Source organism: Lissotriton vulgaris, chromosome 4_1, assembly GCF_964263255.1.
Source record: "Lissotriton vulgaris chromosome 4_1, aLisVul1.2, whole genome shotgun sequence".
Classification (NCBI taxonomy): domain Eukaryota; kingdom Metazoa; phylum Chordata; class Amphibia; order Caudata; family Salamandridae; genus Lissotriton; species Lissotriton vulgaris.
The window spans coordinates 606,587,529-606,611,939 of record NC_141691.1 but is presented as its reverse complement, the minus strand read 5'-3'; the positions used below and the strand labels follow the sequence as shown (position 1 = coordinate 606,611,939).

Genomic DNA, 24,411 nt, shown 5'->3' with positions numbered 1-24,411 from the left:
TACATTTCAAATCATGTAGTATACCCATTAATCATGTCGTTCTCGCTACTCACCCCCCTCAAATCTAAGAGCACACTGGTGTCAACAATATTCCCAACCCCCCTCTTCATTTCTCTCCATTTCCCACCCACCAGAACAGGCACTACAACATTAGAACCCATCCAAACTATTCCTCAAACACACAACTAAGCTCCTAATGAGTTAACCCACTCAAACTTACGGGAGGTAGGCCCCAGGCTTCAGAGAACTAGAAACCTAAGCGTCCATCATCCCGCACTCAACCCCCTTATCCCAGAGCCCTCCCCTTCCAGGGTCAAGCATATACAAGGCATTCTCCCCTTAAGACCCGCAGATCTACCACGTTCCTCCAATCCCTAGACAACCAGGTACTCTCCAACCAAAGCTGCAGGAAGCCCTAACTCCCCCGCCCCCCACCCCAACATCCCCTCCAGGAGTAGCCAATGTCTACATCACCCATCAAATATCTCGTCCGCAGTCCCAGATGTTACATGTGAAAGTCTCTGGCTCCCACCCTCCGATTGTTCCTCATCTTCTTCCAGGGACCCTTCATTTGAGTTCAATCCCCTGGGGTGCTGCTCCGCCCCCTCATGTGAAATAGCCATGACGGCCTGCAAGGCTGCCGTGCACTCCACCCCAGTTTGCATTGTCGTCCGTCTCTGGGCCGCCGATTGTCGCTGGCGGCTGAGCCTCACCCTTCGGGGTTGTGGCCTCGTCCCATCCTCCGGCCCCCTGCCTCCTGCCTCCCCGCGTCCAGCCTTGTACATTTCCAACCAGTCCCACGCTTCCTCTGGGCTTTCATGGAATGTCGACTTGTCATCAATCGCGCCGAGAACATCAGCGAGTACTGGATGCCCTTGTCTGTCAGAGCCCTCTTAACCACCACAAACGAGACCCTGCGGCACTGAACCTCGAACGTATAATCCAGAAACAATGTGACCCTACTTTTGTCCACCGTGTATGGGCCCGTTCTCCTGGCCTGATCCAACAAAAGATCTCTATCCCTGTAGTGAAGGAGCCTGGCCACCACCGGCCTCGGTGGCCTCCCGGAGGCCAGCAGCCTGGCAGGCACTCTTTGGGCTCTTTCCAGAGTGAAGAAGGACGTCAGTCCCGCCGGCGCGACGGTGGCCTTCAACCAGTTTTCCAAGTAAACCACCATGTCCAGCTTTTCCACTCCCTCTGGCAGCCCCACCACTCAGATGTTGTTTCTGTGGTTTCTCCCTTCCGCATCTTCCGCGCTCTTTTCAAAGGTTCGAAGCCTATGTTGAACGTCGGCCATTTGCACTGTCATGGATTTCTCAGCCGGTTCCAGGACCGCTATGGATGTCTCCGCTTGTTTCACCCTATCGGTCAATTTGGCATGATCCGCACGAAGCAATTCCAGCCCTTCTGTCACATGTCCAATGTCCTTTTGCAAGGCTTCCCTAGTATCTGCAATGGCTTGTAGTATTTGATCAACTTGCTGCTGAGGCAGCCCCTCTGGACGCTGCTGTGGTCCCCTGCATGCCTCCGTGATCTCCTGTGTCATCTCCTTGGTCCGGCTGCGTCCCCACCTGCTCTCCTCTTGGCTTCCCCATGCCTCCACTGGACTGTGAGATCGCTTGGCCGGCAGGCTGTAGCTATGATGCAATACCCCACCTCTGTTGCTCCCCCTATATACGTGGTCAGGCAATGTTACATTTCTATATTATCAATCGCCGCCCTCTTGTAGGTTCATCAGCACAGATAATCCACCAAGCCCATCCAGACTGTTCCGCTCTGCGTTCCCAGTTCCCCAGCCGAGTCACTCCTGCAATGAGCGTCTGTGGCCTGCAATGCTGGGCGATGAGGGGCACACCAAGCATGCCCCCATTTTTCTGACAGTGGACCACAATATAGGGCTGGGCAAAATTTGTGGAGTTTCACTCTGTGGAATTCCGTGGAGTTACATAAAAACCCCGCAAGATTCTTTGCAGTTCCACAAAAAAGGTGGAATCCTCATGTCATGCAGGTTTTTAGCACCAGGAGCGTGTTCTGCACTGCAAAGTCAGTGCAAAGCACACACGGAGGCGAGCCAGATGGCTCTGCTTCTTTGCTGTCCCCCAAGTAGATTTTCTACTCGAACAGCAGCTTTCTCATTGCGAATGGTTGTGACTGCCTGCGATTACCTGCATCGAGAAAATCTCAATGGGTGCCATCCAAGCACCCAAAAATCACGCTAAGGGATGCCAGTTCTCACTTATCACATGAACTTTGGTGAGCCACGCATGAGAAACATCCCAGCCACACAGCAGTTGGCGGAGTTTTGCCGGAACTCCGAGTAACAAGATCACACAGAGTGGGCAAAACTCTACAAACTATGCTGGCGGAGCAGAATTTATCACCCAACTCTACCACCATCCCTGTCAGGAGCTTAGCTTGTAGAGCTTTTGTGAGAGCATACCATATTTTGTGGATGCATAGTATTGACCAGATCTTTTTACCTGTGAGGCACAGGGTCATGGCTGATTTGCCTATGGCCATGTCCGAACTCGGGTGGTGTGGAGTGCAAAAAAACAATGGATTTAGTCCCAGATCTCTGTACTGGGGTGAATGTATGACATTGTTCTGCATTCTGTCCATCAACTGTTGTTTTTGCATTTGTCACCCCGAGTGGGATGGGCATGCTCAGACGTGAGTCCCATGCTCTCCACACCACTGGAGTCAAGCTATCCTGGCTGTAGACGGCTGATAGCCAGAAACCGGTCCTAGGATGCTTGATTCCGGTTCAGGAAAGACATGGCTTGGCAGTTCGGGCTGGACTTTTCCCATGAGGCACAGGGTCAAGGCTGATTTGCCTATGGCCATGTCTGAACTGGGGTGGTGTTGAGTGCAAAAAAACGATGGATTTAGGCCCATATCTCTGTATTGGGCTGAATGTAGGACATTGTTCTGCATTCTGTCCATCAACTGTTGTTTTTGCACTTGAACATATTATGGTATTCAAATAATTGCATCCTGCCATATATTTTACTGCTACAAATGATTTTGTCAGGATTACAACGCTTAAAAAGAAGCATTTGGTCACGCACCTTTTTCTAAGCGGTAATTGTGCCGCCTTTTTAGGTCGCTGCACTCGTGTCTGCCACAATTCTAAAGCTTTGTCGCTCCTGCTCTTAATCCATGTTATGGCTTCAAAATAACTGAATCCTGCCATCTGTTTGAGTGCGGCAAGTGATACTGCTGGATTGCACCGCTAAGACAAACCTTTTTTCGTTCACGTTTTCACATGTGGTGATTTTGCCTGTCAACAAGCGAGAGGCCGCCATTATAGGTCGCTGCGCTCGCGTTATTGTAAAATTGCCAACTTTTGCGGCTCTTATTCCTGGAAATAACATATGACTATCACAGTCACCACCTGATGGCATTTTTGACTACTCAGAAGCACATGGTTTACTCCTTGCTGCGAGAAATGTATTTGTAACTTGCTGGTATTTGCAATCACCTACCACACCACCTTTGTCGTGTTATTGAGTTGGTGCTCCTACTACTAGCAGGTTTCTTCTCCTTAGAAATCAAATCTGGCACGAACAGCTATACTTTGGTGTTCATAATACTATACCACAGGAGGCAATTGGAATAAGGAATGCGAATCATCATGGCGGATGCCCTTCTTCCCCCCTATTGCCCAGTTGATGTGATCCTTTACTAACTTGGCACAAAATGATTATATACGAATATTTTCTTTCTGTCACTACCAATAGATTGTAGAAAGGACGCACCCTTCCTTTCAACCATTACCAGCTTTTATTCTTCTGAGGAACTCTTATTATTTTAATTGGTATTTGTGTAACCTGGAGGAAATTTTGGATACTTTTACAGCAATTGTTGCAAATCTATTATAACTTTCTATCATTTTTCTCACTTTTTGGTGTTTACCTTTTTCTCTATGGCTAATGATATTCACTCTGCTAGATCTTCTGTATCTGGCACAAAACCAAAAAGACATAAGAATGATCCGCCTTCTCCCATTCATTCATCTCAGAATCCTGTGTTGGACTCTATATTAGATGAAGTCCGTGGTCTCCAGCCTTTTATGTCCACGACAAACGAAAAATTTAAACAGATTGAAGAGAGATGGATTATTATGGAAGGCAAGGTTCTGGAATTAGAACAACGTGTTAGTGACTTACAAGATGCTTATACTAAGATACCATTTTTAGAACAGGAAATCCACAAGCTAAATATCCATACTGAAGACCTTGAAAATCGAAATCGTAGAAATTATTTACGCCTTTATGGTCTGCCGGAAAACATGGAAGGTCCTGATATGGTTTCATTCTTACAAAAACTCTTCCATGAACTTCTTGATATTCAAGCCTCAACAAATCCTCTCAACATACATCGTCTGGGACGTCTACACCCTAATGCTACTAAACCACGCGGAATCATGATGCTCTTCCTTGAATTTACTGAATTAATGCAGGTTTTGAAGGCTGTCAGACTTAAACGTCGTCTTATTTGGTCTGGTCATAATCTCTTCATCTCTCAAGGTATCTCTAATATAACAAACGCATGTCGCAAAGAATTCCTTGCAGTGCATCTTCAGATGAGGCATCTCAACATCCAATACGGAATCCTTCATCCGTGCCTCTGCAAGATTACACATAATGGTCGGTCACGTTCATTTGATGATTCGGAAAAACTTAAACTTTATCTTCGTGAATTTTCATCAAATGGAATGGACACTAATGGTTGACTTCTCTCTTTGCTTAGAAATGTCAATTTGAATGCACCATGCATGTTATGAATTTATTATTCCGGTTTTATTCACCGTTCTCATAGTATCTATTTTTCCATTTAATTATGACGTTCTTCTTTTCTATTCTCTGTTGTACCTTTCTCTGAGATCCGTGCCCTCTGGCATCACTATGCTTCTCTTCTTTCAAATTCTTCTCTTTTTACAGATCTGGATGTTATTCCTTGATCTGCTTTCTAACTTCTTTTTCCTATTTCTTTTTTCTTTTTTTCTCCTTCTTCTTTTCCCCTCTTTTTTCCGCTCTCATAGCTAGTCTTGTCTTTTGGTAACTGTTTTACTTCCAAAAATGCATCACATTTTATTTCAATATTAGCCTAGTTATTTAACTACTATTTTACACTTAATAATGTGTCTTACTTTTCACATGCTGACTGTTTTCTTTCCATTTTTTCTTTTGTTGTTTCTACAGTTGCATGTCCCTGTTTCCTCTTGTTTTCCATATCCCAGCGTCATGGTTAATTTAGTTTTGTGGAATGTTTGTGGTCTTGGTCATCCTGCCAAACATCAAAAAGTATTGTCTCATTTAGCCAAACTTAATACCCAGGTTGCTTTTTTACAGGAAACCCACTGTAATGACAAAGAGTGTCTTAAATTTAAGCGTCAATGGGTTAATCAAATTGTTTTCTCTCCTGCTGTAGATCGTCATGGTGGTGTTGCTATATTATTTCACAAATCTATTCATGATCAGATTTTATCTTCAGATTGTGATCCTTCAGGTCGTTGGGTATTAGTAGATGCTCTCATTAATAAAAGACAAATCACCTTTTTTAATATCTATGGTCCTGTAAAACCAGATCCAGTATTGTGGCAATCTATAAAATTTAAATTATTATCTATTTCAAACTCTGACATTGTGATTGGTGGTGACTTTAACAACTGGCGGGACCCATTTTTGGATAGACAATCGAAATGCAAATTTAACCTAGATAAAACTCACAAATCTTTCCAATCGGCTATTTCCTCCCGTCCCCTATTTGATACATGGAAAACGTGTAATCCAGATACCACAGAGTTTACATTCTATTCTCCTGTACACCACACTAGATCTCGTATTGATCATATTTTAATTTCCAAATCTTTGTTACCTTGTCTACAAACATCTGACATTGGTTCTATTTGTATTTCTGACCATGCTCCTGTTTGTACTATTATTGACCTTTCTACTACCACATGCAAACAAGGTTGTTGGCGTTTTAATAACCATCTTTTAACAGATCGTACCTTTGTATCGGAAGCAGCGTCCTTTATCAAAGAGTTTTTTGCATTTAACAATTCGTTGGATACTTCCTTACATAATATTTGGGATGCATTTAAAGCTTCCTTTAGAGCCTTTACAATTGCCTATTCTTCCAAAAAGAAAATGTTAATGAACGTTAAATATAAGGAAACACTAGCTTTTATCAAAACATTAGAACACAATTACTACTCATCCAAATCCTCATCCTCATTACAAGAACTATTTAAAGCTAAATCTGCCCGAAATAAAATAATTACTACAGATGCGTGTAACAACCTCCTTAAGATTAAATCAAAATATAACGGAGGTCAAAACAAAGCAGGAAAGATGCTAGCGAATTATTTAAAAATCAAATCAGAAAACGTAAATCTATTGGACCTATTCATTCAGAACATACTAACACACTTCTCTCAACTGACTCTGATATTATTAGTACATTTCAATCATATTATAACTTATTATACGCAGAAACTACTACACCATCTGAAGAAGATTTTACCTCTTTTTTCTGAGATTTTCCCAAACCCAATACCTCCCCAGATCTTTTCAAACAGCTTGAAGAAGATATATCTCTTCAAGAATTATCTGATGCTCTTAAATCTTTGAAAAAAGCAAAGGCCCCTGGTCCTGATGGTTTTTCAGTTGAATTACTTTTAGCCTTTTCCTCAATTTGTGCCCCTAAATTGTTAGAACTTTTTAATTCGTTCATATCTAATTCTAAGGCCTGTGGCTCTTTTTTGGAAGCCCTTATTATTGTAATCCCCAAACCAGTTAAAGACCCATCCTTTTGCAACGATTTTTGTCATATTTCATTAATCAATTATGACTGTAAAATCTTTGCAAAAATGTTAGCATCTTGTCTGAAGAAAGTTATACCCATCATTATTAAACCTGATCAAACTGGTTTTGTTAAGGGTCGTCTGGCCTCTGATAATGCTAGAATATTCTCTAATATTTTGGTCCTTAGCAAAAAAAATATCCCTCTCCATTAGCTGCACTATCTTTGGATGCTGAAAAAGCCTTTGATCGAATTAATTGGGATTTCATGCTCCACACCCTAAAATGGTTTGGTTTTGGTCCAAAGTTCATGTCATATATCAAAATATTGTATACAAATCCAAAGCTTGTGTTTTCGTTAATGGTCTTTTTTCTTCATACTTTTCTCTCAAAAGAGGTACCCATCAGGGTTGTCCCCTCTCCCCGTTACTTTTTTTGTTATGTTTAGAACCCTTTTTGGAATACATTCGAAGCAATTCTCTCATTACTGGTTTCAAAATAAAATCCCATCACATTAAACTGTCTGCTTATGCGGACGATGTTCTTATTTATATGTCTAATCCTATTTCCTCCTTACCCCCTTTTTACAAGAGATTGCGGCATTCTCGAAGGTTACGGGCTATAAATGAAATTTCTCTAAGATGGAGATTTTACCCTTAAATCCTTCCTGTTACAGACATATGTTTGATTCAACCAATTTCACATGGTGTCCTCAAAAGATAAAATATTTAGGTACATGGTTTTCATCTAAAAGCAGTCCCAACCACCTCATTAGGATGCAGCCAAACACTGTTCGGCTGCATTCCTGTATTTCACTATGGGAGCATGCATTACAGGCATAAACCAGCTGTAATGCTCTCATAGTGAAATGGGAGGTGCGGTTCATCCTTGCACCCCGTGGCAGGCACCTCAAGGTGCAGGGATCAATAGGGGGGAGCCTTAGGTGCCAACTCAGCCTTCAACTGGAGGTCGTGCACCAAAGGGGACCCTGCTGGGGGGCCCTGAAACACACTCTCTGACATGGTTTCCATGTTGGACAGGCCGGCATGGAAACCATGTCGGAGACTGTGCATTGTAATCTTAAGGGAGGAAAGGCACGCCCTTAAGATTACCGACTGGCGGACGGGCTCTATGAGCACGTTGGAAGCTAGCTGGAATGACCGGCCGGTTTCCTTTAAGACTGCCTCCATCATAATGAGGCGGTCGGAAAAGAAACTGAGCGGCCCATTACAATGAGGCCCTGAAGGCTCCAATCGCAGGTCATAGCCTTTACGGGCCGCGTCGCAATCAGCCCCTAAGCATCTCATGCGATTGATATTGCCACAGATGCAGTCATAAAGGAAAATAGGCCTGCCTTTCCAAGAGTTAAGGAAAGTTACTTGCAGGCGTGTATCACAAATGTGAATTGCTTTTAGAGAAAGCTCAAAATCAACTGAGGACTATTGATTCTGCTCTGTTTAAGCAACTGTGCAATGGCTTGATGTTATGTTTCAAATCAGCAAGCATACACCAGGGACAGTTCTGTGCAATTATAGATGATGCCCAGGTACCTCATGTATGATGGTGGTGTCCAATAAGAAAATGGTACCTCTTCAAGAGGAGTTGTAATTGGGTGGTCAAATATCCCTTCACCTCAGATGACAAACATCCTTGGAACTCTTGGTTGGGATTACTTTCTTAAATGATGAACAATTCTAACCTCTCTCAATCCTGTGTGCACCTATTCAAACATTACCATCTTTCCAAAAAGGAAGTGAACTAGGGTTGTCACCTTGGCCAGATTTTACAAGGCTGTCAAGCATTTTTATATGGAGGTGAGCAGAAAATGGTGGCAAGTCTAAAATGAACATCCTGGTATACACCAGTAGCCTCCTTTGCTGACGTTGCAGTGACTAAACTACTAAAATCTGAAAATTTCTCCTTGCCTTTAATGGGCACATGGCAGAGCAAAATGACTTTCCTAGGTTTGCCTATCTTTGCATAATTAATCACCAGTCGTGCCAATAATACTATTCATGGTTTGGAGACCCTCTAAAATGTCTAAGACGCCATAGTCAGTTACATCCTGAAGAAACTAGAACCAGATCCTAAAGATCTGAACAAGCTGTGGTCCTCAGATATACGAAGTGATTTCAGTTGCCATCCCACCTTAGATCAAATGTTCTCCTCTGTTTAGCATCAGCCAAAATTTCATCCAAGCAGATGAAATAAAACAAGCATCATTGGGAGAGCTGTCCACATGTAGAGACCAGGGTCATGCCAGTACACTAGTTGTTTTTGATTGGTCCTCTGCTTCTGACACTATGGCCCATGATTTCCTCCTTCAGTACTACACAAATCATGAGCATCAGGGTGTCAGGAATCATAAAAAAAGAGCCCAAAAGCACATCACCTTTACACAGGCATGCAAGGTTTAGACACTCCTTTACGTTAAGAAGAGGTCCTGCTTGGCAAATATTCAGGATGGTAATGTGCAAGCTAGCTTTGTACTGGGGGTACCTCACTTCCAGTTTGTGGGTGAAACTTCTGGGTCAGCAACTATAAAAGATCAGCACAGGCACTTGGTACATGCTGGCAACATCTCCCAGTTGTTTCAGATTACTTTGCTTCCAATTTTGGTCAGTAGTTCTCTGCATACTCTCATTTTTGATATTTTATCACCTCTCCCATTTCCTGTTGCCTTTTATGTCTTCTATTTTTCTTGCACTCACTTATCTGCTAACATTTGTTCTTTTGTACTCACATTTGTTTTCATACCTCTGTGAAGCTTGCTTTCAGAAGACCTGCTTAGTTGCTGTTAACTTCTTCAAATCTCCTACTGCTATAGCTGCATTCCAGGATCAGCGTGCTGCCTTCAATCCATATCTGTAGTCTTGGCTTCCCTCCTCAGCAGATGTGAATTCATGCTTGCTTCTTTGTAGGATTGGGGCTAGTCACAATATTCCGTCAATAAGTGAGAGGTTCGCTGTAAATGCGTCTTGTGTGATCCATTGTGTGTTTGTTGATTATTACAAGTCTTACATTGATTCTCTGTCTTTGTAATTTGTAAGGTTGCAGATCAGTGGTTTCCAGACAGACCAGTGTATCTGAAATCTTTTCTCTAACTCCATTTTCCGAGGGTTTCTAACCAATGTATTAACTTTCTGTACGTCGGTTGGATCAGGTGGGCGATTGTCGGTTACTTCCTCTTGGGGTTGCTCCTATGTCCTCTATTCTCGAAATTAAGCCAGGCCACATAGCCTTCCTATCATGGATTCTACCTACAATATGTTACAAGTAATAGCACGGGCTATTTCTAAAATTCAGACTGAGCTAGAAACCACTAGACAAGAACAAGCACTTGTAATAACTTGGATACTTCAATTAACCTTTCCCTCTACTGATCAAACCAATGTGCTTAATAGTGTATCCAGAACAATTACACAATGAGTACCCAATTAAGCAGCCCCTGATTCTGCTCCTGAAATCGATACAGTCATGAAAAATGGAGTTCAAAGGATTTTGTACTACCTGATAAATTAATTCAAGAACTTAATTTATTCTAAACCTTTTTAGCCTAGTGCCAGCTGCATTTTTTAGCAAATCCCCACCTAATTCATCAAAAGTCACTTTTATTTTTCTATATTTAACAAGGTATGCCTTAACATCAGTGGTAGTTGCTAGAGCATTAAAGTGGCGGGGCAGCACTGGGGAGGCAGCTCGTAAGGGAGGTGCAGTGAAAAGAATAAAAAAAAATAGTATCTGCCATCAGTAACATTGGTGCTTTTCTGGCCCCTGCTCCTCGACTTCCGGCATGCCACAGGCTCCCCTAAGCCAATACCAGATGCTTGTCTCATGTTGGTATGACCCAGCATGACAACAGCGCCCTGATTGGTGTGAGCTTCCTAGTTAGGCGCTCACTAAGGGACTACGACCCTGTGCTTGCTATGTACCCAGCTGTACCCCACAGCTCAGGTGGAGAGATCGAAGTGTGTATGATGGTTTGGCCGGGCTTAGATGGTCGACCAAACTGTCATGCGCACTTGAAGCAGTGCCACCACTCCTCCTCCTTCCTGCAGCTGTGAGGTATCAGAATGGACAGCCCCACTCTCCGCTGCAGGAAATGAGTGAAGACAAATTAAATAATAATAATCTTTGTTATTATCATTTTATTTTTCATTTTTCACTGCTGAAAAGAAGTCGGGCGACGCTCCTCCTCCTTAGTGGAGTTGCCGCTGCTTCTTAACATGGCCAACATGGCTTATTTTAAATCGGGGCACCTGAGTAAATAATTATGGCCAGTTCACTCAACAATTCCAGGCAAGTTTTGCTAAAGGGCAGCGCAAACAAGCAGCTCATATTGCTCTTTTGATATTTCAACTGGGAAACCAAGTTCTGGTCACTCATATTAGTCGATTCCAACAACTTTCATTTAAGGCTTTGTGGGTATATGAAGTAGTGGCTGCTGCTTTTTGTAGGTTTCGAAGGGTGAACTGAATAATGCCTCATCCTTAGTTGTGCACTGTCCTGTGACCCTTGCAGAATTCATTTATTTGACCCTTTAAATCAATGCTCTATACGAAAATCGTGGCAGTGAAAAAAAGGCTCTAAGAAAGTGGAATGGAAATTGTGCACCAAAGTTCCAGAAAGTAAGCGCAAAGAAGTAGAACCTCGACATTAGTGTGCGTGAAAAGAACTTCATAGGTGGAGATGAAGGCTCTCCGATGGAAAGGAGGTCTATATTTCTGCTGCAGCAAGTTGGACATTTTATTGAGACTTGTCCTATATTTTTGGGAAATGAGAAAAAATGAGAAAAGGACAGACGGGGTCAACTTTAAATGTTTCAAATTCATCTCTCAGCATGAAGATACATATTTATATTGATGGAGCAATTTCAACAGCTGAGGAACCTTTACATATTTGTACCCTAATGAACTCAAGATCAACACACTTTTTATGGATACAAAATTCCAACAAGGACATGATAATCTTATACAGAATAAAGCTACAACCAGAGGTAATTCAAGGAGTCAACAGAACATCTCTTACATCAATGGCTGTCTGAAAGGTACGAGAGATAACATTCATGTCTCCTTAATCAGGCCATGGGAATGTGATTGTACTCAGCCTTATTGATGCACTAGGATTTTCTCTGATTCTTTGAATCTCGTGGCTTAGGCAACACAACTGAAGAATTGATGGTAGACTCCTTACCATAAGCTTCTGCTCTGAATATGTCAGGAACAACTGGTTTCCTCGAAAAGGAATGACTCATAATGTAAACTGTCTATTAGTACAAAAGAAAAGTCAACGCACTGGCAATTGTGGACATTCCTGAGGTCTATAAAGATTGCCAAGATGTATTTTTTGTAAAGGAGCTGACACACATCATCCCATTGCTCATATGATGATGCCATTGACCTAATCCCTGGTGCATTAATTTCTGTCAGAAAGAAAGAAGACAAATCATTAGGGCAATATATTCAAAGCAATTTGGTAAAGGGGTTTATACGCCCCTCAACCTTACTAGCATCTGGTATGAGCTTTTTTATACCGAAATCCAATGGTGAATATCAGCCTTGCGTTGAATATCTGAAGTTGAAAGTCATCACCATCATAAATCATTACCCTCTCCCTCGCATTTCTGTACTGCTATATCAAATCAAAGAGGCTAAGATCTTTTCCAAGCTAGATCTTAGGGGTACCTACAAAGTAGTCTGAATTTGTGAAGGGAATGTATTGAAGTCAGCAGTCAACACTCGCTATAGCAATAATGAATATCGCATTGTATAACACCCCTGCAACTTCCAACAGTTTGTGACTTATATGTTTGAGATCTTCTGGATGCTTTTGTGATTATTTCGATGACATCTTGAGCCACTTTAAATTGATAAACAGAGTTGTATTCATTCCAGTACTGTCTCATTTAGAGAAACATTCAGTAAATACCAATGCCTAGAAGTGAGTATTTTAATTTGAACAGGTCAACTTTTTTGGTATTTCAAATTCCAGGGAAGGGTGCTAGTATGAACATGGAAGAAGCCAGAGCGGCTGTGGAATGGGCAGTAACACAAGTGTCATAGAAAGACTTAGATTCCAGAACTTTGCAAATTTCTATAGACTCTTTATTAAATACTTTTCTATAGCGATGCAACCAATTGCTCTGCTCACCTAAAAGTGTTGGAAACGTGCCCTTCCATCAGGGTCACACAAGATTTTTGCCTTCTTTTTCTGAATAAATTTTCGTTAGCTATGAACACATTACTCTTTTAACCAGTGAACAAATGCCTGTGCGCTTCCCATTAAGCATATTAACATTTGTATACACATTATTGGGCTATTTACTTTACCTGTAAGTCCCTGGTTTAGGGTACTACATGTAACCAGAGTTTGTAAATTAGATGCTTCTGGTGGGCTACAGCACACACTGTGCCACCCACAAAAGTAGCATCGTAAAGTATGTCTCCAATCCTGAACCTTGCTATTCAGTTTTAAACCACCATTCCAACCTGGCATAATAAACATTTTGCTCAGCCTTAATCTTCTTTTTCAATACTTATAAGTCACCTCTGAGGTGGGCCGTAAATGACCATAGGGCAGCGTGCATGGTATTTCAAAAGTATGGCATATGTATTTAAAGTTTTACATATCCTGGCAAAGAAAAGCTACCAGTGTCAGTTTTCACTGTAGCAAGGCTGGCTCTCCCATATGAAAACACTGGGCCACGTTATAACATCTCATAATGCATAACTTCAGTTAGGGAGCAGCTAGGAAAATTGTTCAAGGACTCAATTTGATAGTAATTTAAAATCCAACTTAATGGTTAAGTTAGATTTGATATTAAAAATGTAAAAAAGGCCATTTTAGAAAGTAATTATTTTCCTGCCTAAGCCAAATATGCATTTCTGCCAGTGTCCAGTGTCCATTGAATTGTTCCCCTGTGGTGAGACGTGGATTACTTCCAGACAGTGGTCAGAGGGTCTGGGTGTGGACAGTTGTTTTTCGTCTTGGAGGATGATGGCCTGGTGGGCTGTGCCCAACCCGTCAAAGAACATCAAAGCATGTCAACCGTATCACTGGTAGATTTAGCTAACATGCCTGGGTCTGCATCTCTTTTGTCTTGCTAGCCAAGTTGGCTCCAAATCCAGTGGAAGGGAAAGCTGACCCAGAACTAGTTTGGAATGACCATAAGGGAGGGTTTGCAATATCCATAGCCACACTTCTGCTCTTCAGCAACCTGCCGTTGTTGAGCCAAGTGTCAGATCCAGCTTGACCTGCTGATGACTCATCGATGACCACTTTTTTTCTCCATAACAATTTCTACGTCCACAGGTAAACTTTCCGCTGGGATGAGCCTGGTACCTGTACCCAATCCTCACTCCATTTCGGCTGGCCTTAACTTTTGACTTTGAGCTGGTTTAGTGCAACAAGATAACTGTGATTTGCTTTTTTCCTTTTGCCACCATTTTTAATTCTAACTTGAAATATTATTATCTCTGGTTCTACTGATTCTTATCGATTTTGGTGTCATTTTATTTATTAGAATTTACTCCATATTTCGAAAATTGCCTTAGGATAGATCTTGAATTGTGTTTTCACTTTATTTCTGTTTGAGTGCTTTATAATTACTGTAAGAAATGGGGGTTTCTAGTTGGTACCTTTTACTAATTAGGGGCCCTTGCTTCTAGTCAGGGTCAGGTCAGGGGGATACCCTTCTAAAACAACCCCTGCTCACCCCCTTAGTAGCTTGGCATGAGCAGACAAGCTTGTGTAAAGCATTTATGAATACATACAGTAATACAGTGAAACACTACAAATGGACACCACACCAGTTCAGAAAAATAGGTGATCTTTATCCAAACAAAAACAAGACCAAATGGCAAAAAAACACAATACAGTACTAGCAATATGATTCTGAAAAGGTAGAAACAGTTTGTTCCAAGAAAATGTAAGATACAACACTTTTACACAAAGTACCTTGGATGCCTAAAAAAGTGTAATCAAAAAGGGTCGAAGGGAAGGTGATGCATTGGTTCCTTGCTCCAGGGGAGGTGATGCGTTGGTTCCTTACTGCTAGAAGGTAGAGTCGTTTTGGATGGTGCTGGGTAAAGAGAGGTGAAGAGAAGAACTGTTGAACAGACACCAGTAGCTGGAGTGTTGTGCAGAATAAACTTTGTTTTTCGTGGATGCACTCTTTTTTTCCTTCTAACACAGAAACGCGTTTCATTTTCACTGTGACTTTTCCCTGTCTCAAAGCCTCTAGAAGCCATGAGTATGAGCGTTCAACCATCCCACAGGTGCTGAATAGGCCACTTGAGTTGTGAATGTGCTCACAGATCTGAGACAAAGGCCTTGGGTGAGTGGAGGTTTTCGATCACTTCAATAGGATGACTGTAGGAAAGTGCCCCTTTTTGCATGGTTACCCCCTACTTTTTGCCTGACATCTGATGCAACCTGACCTGATGGTCCCTAGGTCCCTGCCAATCAGGATCCCCGGTCCTGTGTTCTTTCCCAAACTGGTACCTTTGTACCCACAATTGGCACAATTTTGGCCACAGGTAAGCACCTTGTAAAAGGTACAATGGGTACCAATGACACTGTGACCACGGAAGGCCTTTAAGGACTGCAGCACCTATTGTGCCACCCTTACAGTCCCTGTACCTTAACACCCACTCACTGCCATTGCAGGGTCAATAAATCAATCAATCAATCAGGGAATTGAAGAGGACACCAACCGCTTTGGCTCCATCCATAACGGCCTGCCCCGCCTATGACCTGCCTACAGCAAGAACTCTGGCGAGTCTAGCAGCCAGCCACCCCCAGTGCCCGGAGGACCTGTCCTGCACCCATACAATGTCTCCCGTGAGCACCTGAATTGCTCAAGCAAAGACTCACCCACAGAATCTGGATTCCAGCTACTCCGCAATTCTGCACCACTCTGCGCCCGATGCCCACAGCCCAAGTTTGAGTGGCCCAACACCACAAGGAGGTCTACCCAGCAATCCTGATCTCGGATCCGGTGATCCACGACCTCCCTCAAGCTTCGAGATGATGCCTGCAGCCTCAACCTGAAGGGCCCCCTTATTGTGACCGTAGCTGGTGAGAAAACCTGATGCCAGAAGACACCCCTTCACCTGATGACTCACGGCCTTGGGGGACCCAGCCGACGGTGTCCAGGCATACCCCAAGAACCAAACGTACCTCTCCAGCTGGTGGCTGCCTTCAGAACATCACCCTGCCTGAGCATGAAGCAACTTGGCTGAACAAAGGGTGTCCATTGAAAAGCACAGGGTCCCGACATCCTTTTTGCAACCTGCACCCAGCTGCCCCAGTGCCACTGGTGGTGCAGCTCCTGTGCTGGCCATTATCTCCTGCAGCACTGACCTTAACGCTAGGAGCTTTGCTCTCACACCCAAGTGGCCTACCCTTAGCTCTATTGGCTAGCATTGGGCCCCTGCATTCTGCACTCTGCTGCCCCAGTGCCGCTGGTGGTGCAATTCGAATGCCCATCTAATCCTTGGGGAACCCTGGTCCTAACTCCCAAAACTCCCACTCTTAAGTCCTGTACTTACCTGAGAAACTGCAAACACTTTTCTCCCATAGGAACCCATGTTTAGGGATTTTGGGCCTGAAATGTTCTAAGTGTTGAACTGATGTTTGTATGGAGAACAGAGGAGGAAACAGCAAAGTATTAAAATGTCTTACTTACTGTGTATGTTGAGATCCTAGGGTGTGGTATCTAGTCATACCACCCCAGTACTTAAAGTAATTTAATAGTAATTAAAACTAATCTGAAAGTAATTACTGTGTAATTCAAACTGCATTTTAAAGTGATACAACCCTGTAACCACTGCAAATCCATCCTCAATTGCATTTATGTGTAAAGGTTTACCATTGAAAGTATATTTACATATATTTCCCTTCTTGTGCCAAGTCCTGCTTGGTTTTCGAAATGATATACCAGTATACCTTTTTTATACTTACCCAATTGGTCAGGATTCTGTCTCTGAGAGTGTGTATCAGTCTTGATTGAGTAAAGAAAATATATGCTTAACAGACCCTATGGATAAGCCTAACTGCTTGCCCACACTACTACAAAGAGAGCTGTTAGCACTTACCTAATTTGGCCATTGATATACCTTTGGGGACTCCCTGGTATCTGTGCACAATATACCTTACTCGGGAATAGTATATATAGAACCAGCTTCCTACAATGACCACCTGGGCTGTGCCCAGGAAATAATTAACTTCAAAGAGGTCTATCCTATCACTGTTAGATGAGGTTAACACGTGGACCTGCCTCCTCCTTTGTCCTTCTAGTCAATCGAGCACCACTACCAGTGGGAGAGGAAATGCCCCCAGAATTGGTTTTGAGTGACTTGAGAGGAAGGGTTGCTCATTTCCATGACTGTAACTCTAGGGCGGGCGAAAGAGCTCTGCTCTGCGAAAGAAACATTCTGCCATCTTGGTTGTAAGTATAGAGGAGCACTGTGGATTGTTTGCAGTAGGGCACACAGGAATTGCATCAAAAGTGGTCAGGATTAGCCCTGTGACCTTCTTTTCTATTGACTAGGGAAAGGACAGGAGTTACACCCACCCACAGACTAGTACTGGACACAAATGTGGCACTCCTAGGCACCTTCTAAGAAGAGCACTGAACCTGTGGGTCTGCTGCTGAGACCTGAGAGGATGCGCTGGACCTGTGCCCACTTTTACCAGGGACAAAGAAGCTTACTACAAGGGTCAGTTGCCTTCCCTTCTGTTAAGCTACAGGGACACCACAAGCTGGTAGAGGCCCTTTATATGAAAAGCCCAGCTGGCCTGTTCCAAATGGACCTGCCCTGGGCCCTGCTGGTAGCTTTTGCTGGATTTAGTCTTGAGCCCCAAGTGCTGTTCCTGGTGTTCTTGGAACTTGGCTGTGTCAATGTGTACTCACCTCAACATCCCGAGAAACCTGGGGTTTAAAAACATTTTTGGCTCAAAAGCCCTCGAGAGGACCAGTACAAACCAGCCAAGTTAATACAATGAAGGTGCATTGCCACTGGGGTAAAGATTTAGGTGGCTATCGCTCAGTGCTTTTCTGCAGCGGAAAATACTTTTCAGCAGTATGTCGCAAGAAGGATGTCTGGCCTTTTGGAGTCCTGTTCGGCTACAGCTTGCATCCTTGCCCTGTTGGACGAATCCGAGTACCAAAAAAGTGACAAAGCCCGAACATAGCCTGAACACCACAAAGATAACATTTCTGGGAGACACTCAACTGGAGCAACTGCCGCACCAGATCAAAAGACGCCTACTCATGGACTAAGAGATGAAGGATGATTCTGCCGACATGATGCCTTTGATCATAATGAACTTTACCAAAACCATCTGCAGTCAGGCATGTTCACCATTATTTTGCCATTATTTCAAGTAAACTATTTATTCCACAGTAGAAATGTAAGAAGCCAAATTATTGATAATGTATGATGTTACCTGTTTACAATTGAACTTTGCATTTGGGGCCCTTATCCACAAGAAGTGCAGATGCAATAACAACATGTTGTAGAATATCCCATTTCTGGCTATTTGCTTATATCATACCGACCAATAAAAAAAATAAAAAGAGAATCCAGCAAATTATCAATATATTTATTAAAGTGATCATTTAGGTGTTCTGTTAGGCCATTGAAGAATGACAGGAAAAGACACTTTTTGTCTAGATTCTGCATGGAGTCTTTTGCTATTGTGTAGTTTTATTTAGAAAGTTATATAATAAATGCACACCACTTTGAATGCATCTTGTTCTAGGATACAAAACCTGAAAAACACATTGATTTTGGAGCTCCAAATAGATATCCCTTAAAGCTAAAATCAAGCAGATATATTACAGTGTACACGTTTGACACTGCGTTTGCTAAAAAGCCACTGCCCAGGAATACACTGATATACATTCAAGAGAATATGACAGTTTCTTCTGGGCTCCATCAAAGGACTGTTGCATAAAGCTTTGCAACTCACATTGTTGCAACATTTGCAACCTTAGCTTGAACGAATTTGGGTTACCCTTTAAAGTAGAACTTTGGAACAACTTTGGAAGAGCAAATGTGGGCACTGAGAAAGAGAGGGTGCAAATATTTCCTCCTTTCGAGATGCATTCACCGTCAGTCTGACAGAATATGCATGGTGGTTTCTCTGCATATTAGTAGAGTCTGCTTAGATGTGAGCAATGCCCTCCATTGGTCGGAATGGTAAATCCATAAACCAGAGTCAAAAGAACTGATTCAACACCACATTAGAACCAACATGTGAATTAAATACATCTGGGGCTGCAGATTATGCTAGGAGTCTATTGCAAATTGACTGCTTTTCCTTCTGCTAGTTACCTCCCACTCCATTGAAAATGATGGTTGAAAGACGTGCTTCAATATCTGTTTTTTGATGCCTGAGACTTTAGATTTGATGCATTTAAGATCACAGAAAGCTCACATGCAGATTTCTAGTATTTAAGACGTCCTGAGAGATTGCTACATTAGCTAGGTTTGTCCTAACCAGTTTACATCACAAGTATATTGTTGTGAAGCCAGACCATGCTCCAGAATAACTAATGATTTCAGAATAGATCTTTTTTTTTTTTTAAGTTTGATTTATTGAAGAAAATAAAGAAGGGGAGGGGAAGGGGGGAAAAAGGAGTAAGAGTTACAGTAAATAGATAAATAAAATAAGCAATACATTAACAATTCTCATATAAAGTAAGCATAACAAGCATGAGGAATTATGAACAATAGCACATGAGTATAAATGAAAGGTAAGATACAATATATCGAAAATTATTAATTACAGCAATCGGGTAGTAAGAAATCATGGGGGTTTACTGACTTCAACTGTGGTGGGATCAGGAGAGGGATGTGCAGGAGCAGAGGAGGAAAGGTATGTTACCAAAGGAAGCCAAATCAGGTCACGTTTAACAGCCAGGGATATGGGGGAAACGTAATTGGTATCCAGATGATGATGAAAACAAACCGCATTCCACCAAGACTGGTAGGAAATATTTGCAGCCTGTTTCCAATTGGAAGTGATGGTATGGAAAGCTACAGCTATGAAGAGGTCAAGTAAAAGATAGTGGCTGGGAGAAAGGGGATGTTCCGGTGAGAGGGAACCTAGAAAAACTTGTGTAGGGGAAAATGGAACCTGGAAATGGAAAAATGTTTGTATTTGCTTCCAAACTAGGTGCCAGAACTGGGAAGTAGGAGGGCAATCAAAAAGCATATGTTTGAGGTCTGCAGAGGAACAAGGACAGGACCAACAAGTAGAGGGAATATCTGATGAAAAACGGGATAAAGCCAGTGGAGTAAACAAAGTTCTGTTATAGATGAAATATAAAGTTTGGGTAGTATTAGCAGCTCTAGAAGTTTTATGAAGTTTGGTCCATATTTTGTCCCAAAGAGAAACAGGCCAATTCTGAGAAAAATCCGATTCCCAGGCGTTCTCGATACAAGACTTACATCTATCGCTAATAAAGCGGAAAGAATTATACAAAGCAGATGCAGAAAGAGAAGAATCCAATAATAGAGAAGTGGATCTACGGTCTAAAGGAATATCATTAGAAGGTGAAATGGAGCGAAGATAAGCGAGCAGGATTGGCAAAAGGGCGGCGTGTTGAGCTCGGGCAGAAGCGGACAATGAGAAGAGGGACTGAAGCTCCCGAAAGGAGAGAGGAGTACCTTGAGAGAGTAATTGAGAAATCCAACAGATACCTCAAGAATGCCAAGTTTTCCAAAAGATGGTGCGGTTACGGATTTTAAGAAGTGAATTGTTCCAAATCGGTTGTTCATGGAGGGAGAGAAGGGAGGGATAGGATGAAGGTAAAAATGGTAAAAGGAGATTCCGAGAATGGGAAATAACAGGTGTGCGAAGGCGAGCTGAAGAAGATGTAAAAGGAATTCGCGAAAGGTAAATGGAGAAATGAAGGAGGATTCCATATTCAACCAGACAGGAGGATAATGAGGAAGATCAGAAGAAAACCAGCGAAGTGATTGTTTGAAAGAAAAGGCTCGATGATATTCTTTAAAGTCAGGAAAACGTACTCCAGACTGAGCTTTGTCCTTCCTTAAAGAAGCGAGAGCTATTCGAGGATGCTTACCATTCCACAGAAATTTCAGTAGCAAAGAATCGATCTTTTTGAAGAAAGAAAGTGGAATGTGCAAAGGGAGCATGGAGATAGTGTAATTAAGAAGGGAGGATAACATCATCTTTATAGAAATAAGCCAACCCCACCAGGACAAAAAGAGCGGATGCCAACGCGTAATAGCTGTGTCCATTTTCTAGGAAATGTATTCAAAGTTTAGTTTAAGGGTGTCAGATAGAAGAGGGGCAAACCAAACTCCCAGATATTTAATTTTAGATGGTTGCCATGAGAAACCTGTTTGAGAAAAAAGATGTTTCTGGCATAGTGGATTCAAAGGCAAGATTTCACACTTATCGGCGTTTAAGCGATAACCAGAAACTGCAGAAAAGGAAGAGACCTGATGAAGAAAGGAGGGAATAGAGATAATAGGATCAGAGCAATAAAAAAGAATGTCGTCAGCGTAAACCGAGAGCTTAACCTGATGGGAACCGAACTGAAAACCAGAGATACTGCTGTCCAGATGAATTTTAGTAAGGAAAGGTTGTAAGGCTAACACAAAAAGTAAGGGGAGAGAGGGCAACCCTGTCTAACACCCCTATGTCAAGAAAAACAGTCCGAGGACATCCCGTTAACAAAGATAGAGGCCTGAGGATCAGAATAAAGTAAAGAAACAATAGAAATTAATTTTGAAGGGAAACCGAACCAACGTAAAGCCTGAAACATAAAATCCCACCCAATCCTATCAAAAGCTTTCTCCGCGTCTAAAGAAATAGCTGCGAAGGGAGAAGCTATAGAGGAAGCCTTGCTAAGTATGTTAAGGAAGACACGGGAATTATCGGAGGAAAGACGCCCCTTGACGAAACCCGATTGCTCAGGACCGATTAGATCTGGTAAAAGGGGGTCCAAACATAATGCTAGCATCTTAGCTAGAATTTTATAATCAGTATTGACCAAGGATATTGGTCTATAATTTTTGCATAAAGAATGATCTCTATCCTCCTTGGGAATCAAGCAAATTAAAGCCTGTTGAAAAGAACCGCTCGAGGAACTTGCTCCAAGGAAGTTTTTGAAATAAGAGTAGAAGTTTATGAAGAAGAAGAGAGGCAAAGTGACTACAGAATTCAATATTAAATCCGTCAGGACCCAGAGATTTATCGTGACGTAATTTAGAAACAGCAGTGGAGATTTCGGATAATGAAATGTCTTGTTCCTGGGAATGAAAATCAACATGGGAAACTGGAGGGGAGGGAAGAGAATGAAAATAAGAAAGGAGATCAGCAGGACTCAGCACTTGTTCAGGAGTATAAAGATTATCGTAGAATTTGACAAACTCTGTGAGGATGTCTTTATCTTTAAAAGTAGATTCTCCAGAAGAAGTTTTGATAGATTCAATCTTTGTGCGTTCCTTGCGCACTTTTAAATAATTGGCTAGGAGGTTCCCCATTTTATTCTTACCTCCAGAATATCTGGAATTGCATTTGAGTAAGATATTAGAAGCAGCGTCGGTTGTGAATTTGTTAAAAGAGATTTTTGCTTCAATGAGTGATTTAAGGGAAGAGTCAGATTTAGAAGCATAATAGGCAAGCTCCAAAGATTTAATTTCAGCTAAGAATTTCTCCGACTTAGCTTCTCTAAGTTTCTTCCGTTTGCTCACAAAATTGATAATAAAACCCCTAGAAGCTGCTTTAAAAGAGTCCCAAACCATAACAAAGGAGGAATCAGGGGTGTGGTTCAAAAGAAAAAATTATTTGGCAAAGGCGGAAAATTCAGTACAAAAAGTGGGTTCCAGAAGCAAAGCATTGTTGAAACGCCATCTGCCAGAGTGGGGAGAAAATGGAAGTAAGTCAAAATCCACAAAAACTGGAGCATGGTCGGAGAGCAGGATGGAGCCAATTTCAGAACGAATGGCATGTTGGGATAGGGATTTACTAAGGAAAGTATGGTCAATGCGAGATTGGGATTGATGAGGAGGGGAAAAGAAACTATATTCTCTAACATCTGGATTACACAACCTCCAAATATCTACTAAAGCATTGTTTTGAAAAGAATTTACAAATTGAGTGTGCATCCGGGAACAAATTTGACTTTTGACTGTCGGTCAAGGAAGGGGTCAACAACCTGATTACAATCTCCTCTGAGAAGTATGTAATCCCCAGAAAGGGAAGACAACTTAGTAGAGATAGAGGGCCAAAAAGACCTGTCGATCCCAGTAGGGGCATACACATTAAAAAGGGTGAGAGGAATATTATCTATGAGTAATGTAACAATAACCCAACGGCCATCAACATCACATTCATGAGTAATGGAGGAAACATTTAACTTTTTATGTAACAAAATTACAACACCATTTTTCCTAGTTGCTGTAGGAGAGCATAGAACATGACCCACCCAACAACGTTTGAGCTTTAAAGCTTCTACCTCAGTAAGATGAGTCTCTTGAAGAAGAGCAATATCAGTCTTAAGTCTTGCTAAATATGAAAGAACCCTTTGCCGTTTAATGGGATTATTTAATCTCTTAACGTTCCATGTCGTTACACGGAATGGAACATTTGAGAAAAATAACTAACAGCAACATGCTTATTAATGTATAAGAAATAAACTAAAAGTGAAAATCTAGTGGTAGAGAGAAAAGGATAGGAGAAGAGAGAGAAAAGAAGAAGAGGTGCAAAGAGAAAGAGGAAAAAACTACTATGTAGAGAATACTGAATCAGAAAAGAAAGAAAAATAGAAATGAACCAGATGTCAGAAAAAAGATAGAAAGTGAAAGAGTAGAAAAAAAAAGAAGGAAAAGACTGAAAATAAGCAGAGAAAAAGAAAAGGAGTAAAGGGATTCGAACAATAGAAAACAGGAAGACAGTACATGTCCAAAACGAACGACTGAAAGACATACTCACGAGTACGATAAACGCAAACGAGAACGGGGGTGTAGGCATCAAAAAGATGACAGCGACATCACCAAGAGCGGACGCCAAACCTTAATATTCACAAATCCAAAGGCATTGTACAGACACAAAGCAAACATCGGGGGAAAGCAATGGGGAGAGAAAGCGGTATCTGCAAATGTAAGAAGAAAAAGAAAGTAAATCTATGAGAAACAAGAGAAATATGACGCAGATCAAAAGACAACAGAGATAAAAATAGAAATGTAAACTAGCGACAATAACAATAACAAAAGGTACGAAGTACGAATAACAATAATAATATTAGATCTGAAGAAACTGCAAGTTCATTCAGGGTGGCCTGGAAACATCCATAACATCATGGCTTTGCTGACGAAGAAAATCTTGAAGGACAGCAGGATCTTCATAAGCGGTGGTTTTGTCTTTGTAGGTAACCTTGAAGAGACACGGATGAAGGAGTCCATATCTTGCATTAAGAGCTCTGAGCTGTGGACGCAAGTCTAGAAATCTATTCCATCTGGTCTGTCCGCCGTGGCCTTAGAAACATCCTGAGATAGGTAACGACAATGACCTTGCCACATGATTTGTTTTTTGAGTTTCGCAGCCGAAAGAACCTGCA

At 42.0% G+C, this 24,411-nt stretch overlaps 1 pseudogene; it reads right to left on the bottom strand.

Annotated features, from left to right (window-relative positions):
• LOC147722321 (dihydrolipoyllysine-residue succinyltransferase component of 2-oxoglutarate dehydrogenase complex, mitochondrial pseudogene) overlaps positions 1-1,177 on the bottom strand; it is a 50,101-nt pseudogene extending 48,924 nt beyond the window's left edge.
• Positions 1,178-24,411: the final 23,234 nt, after the last annotated feature.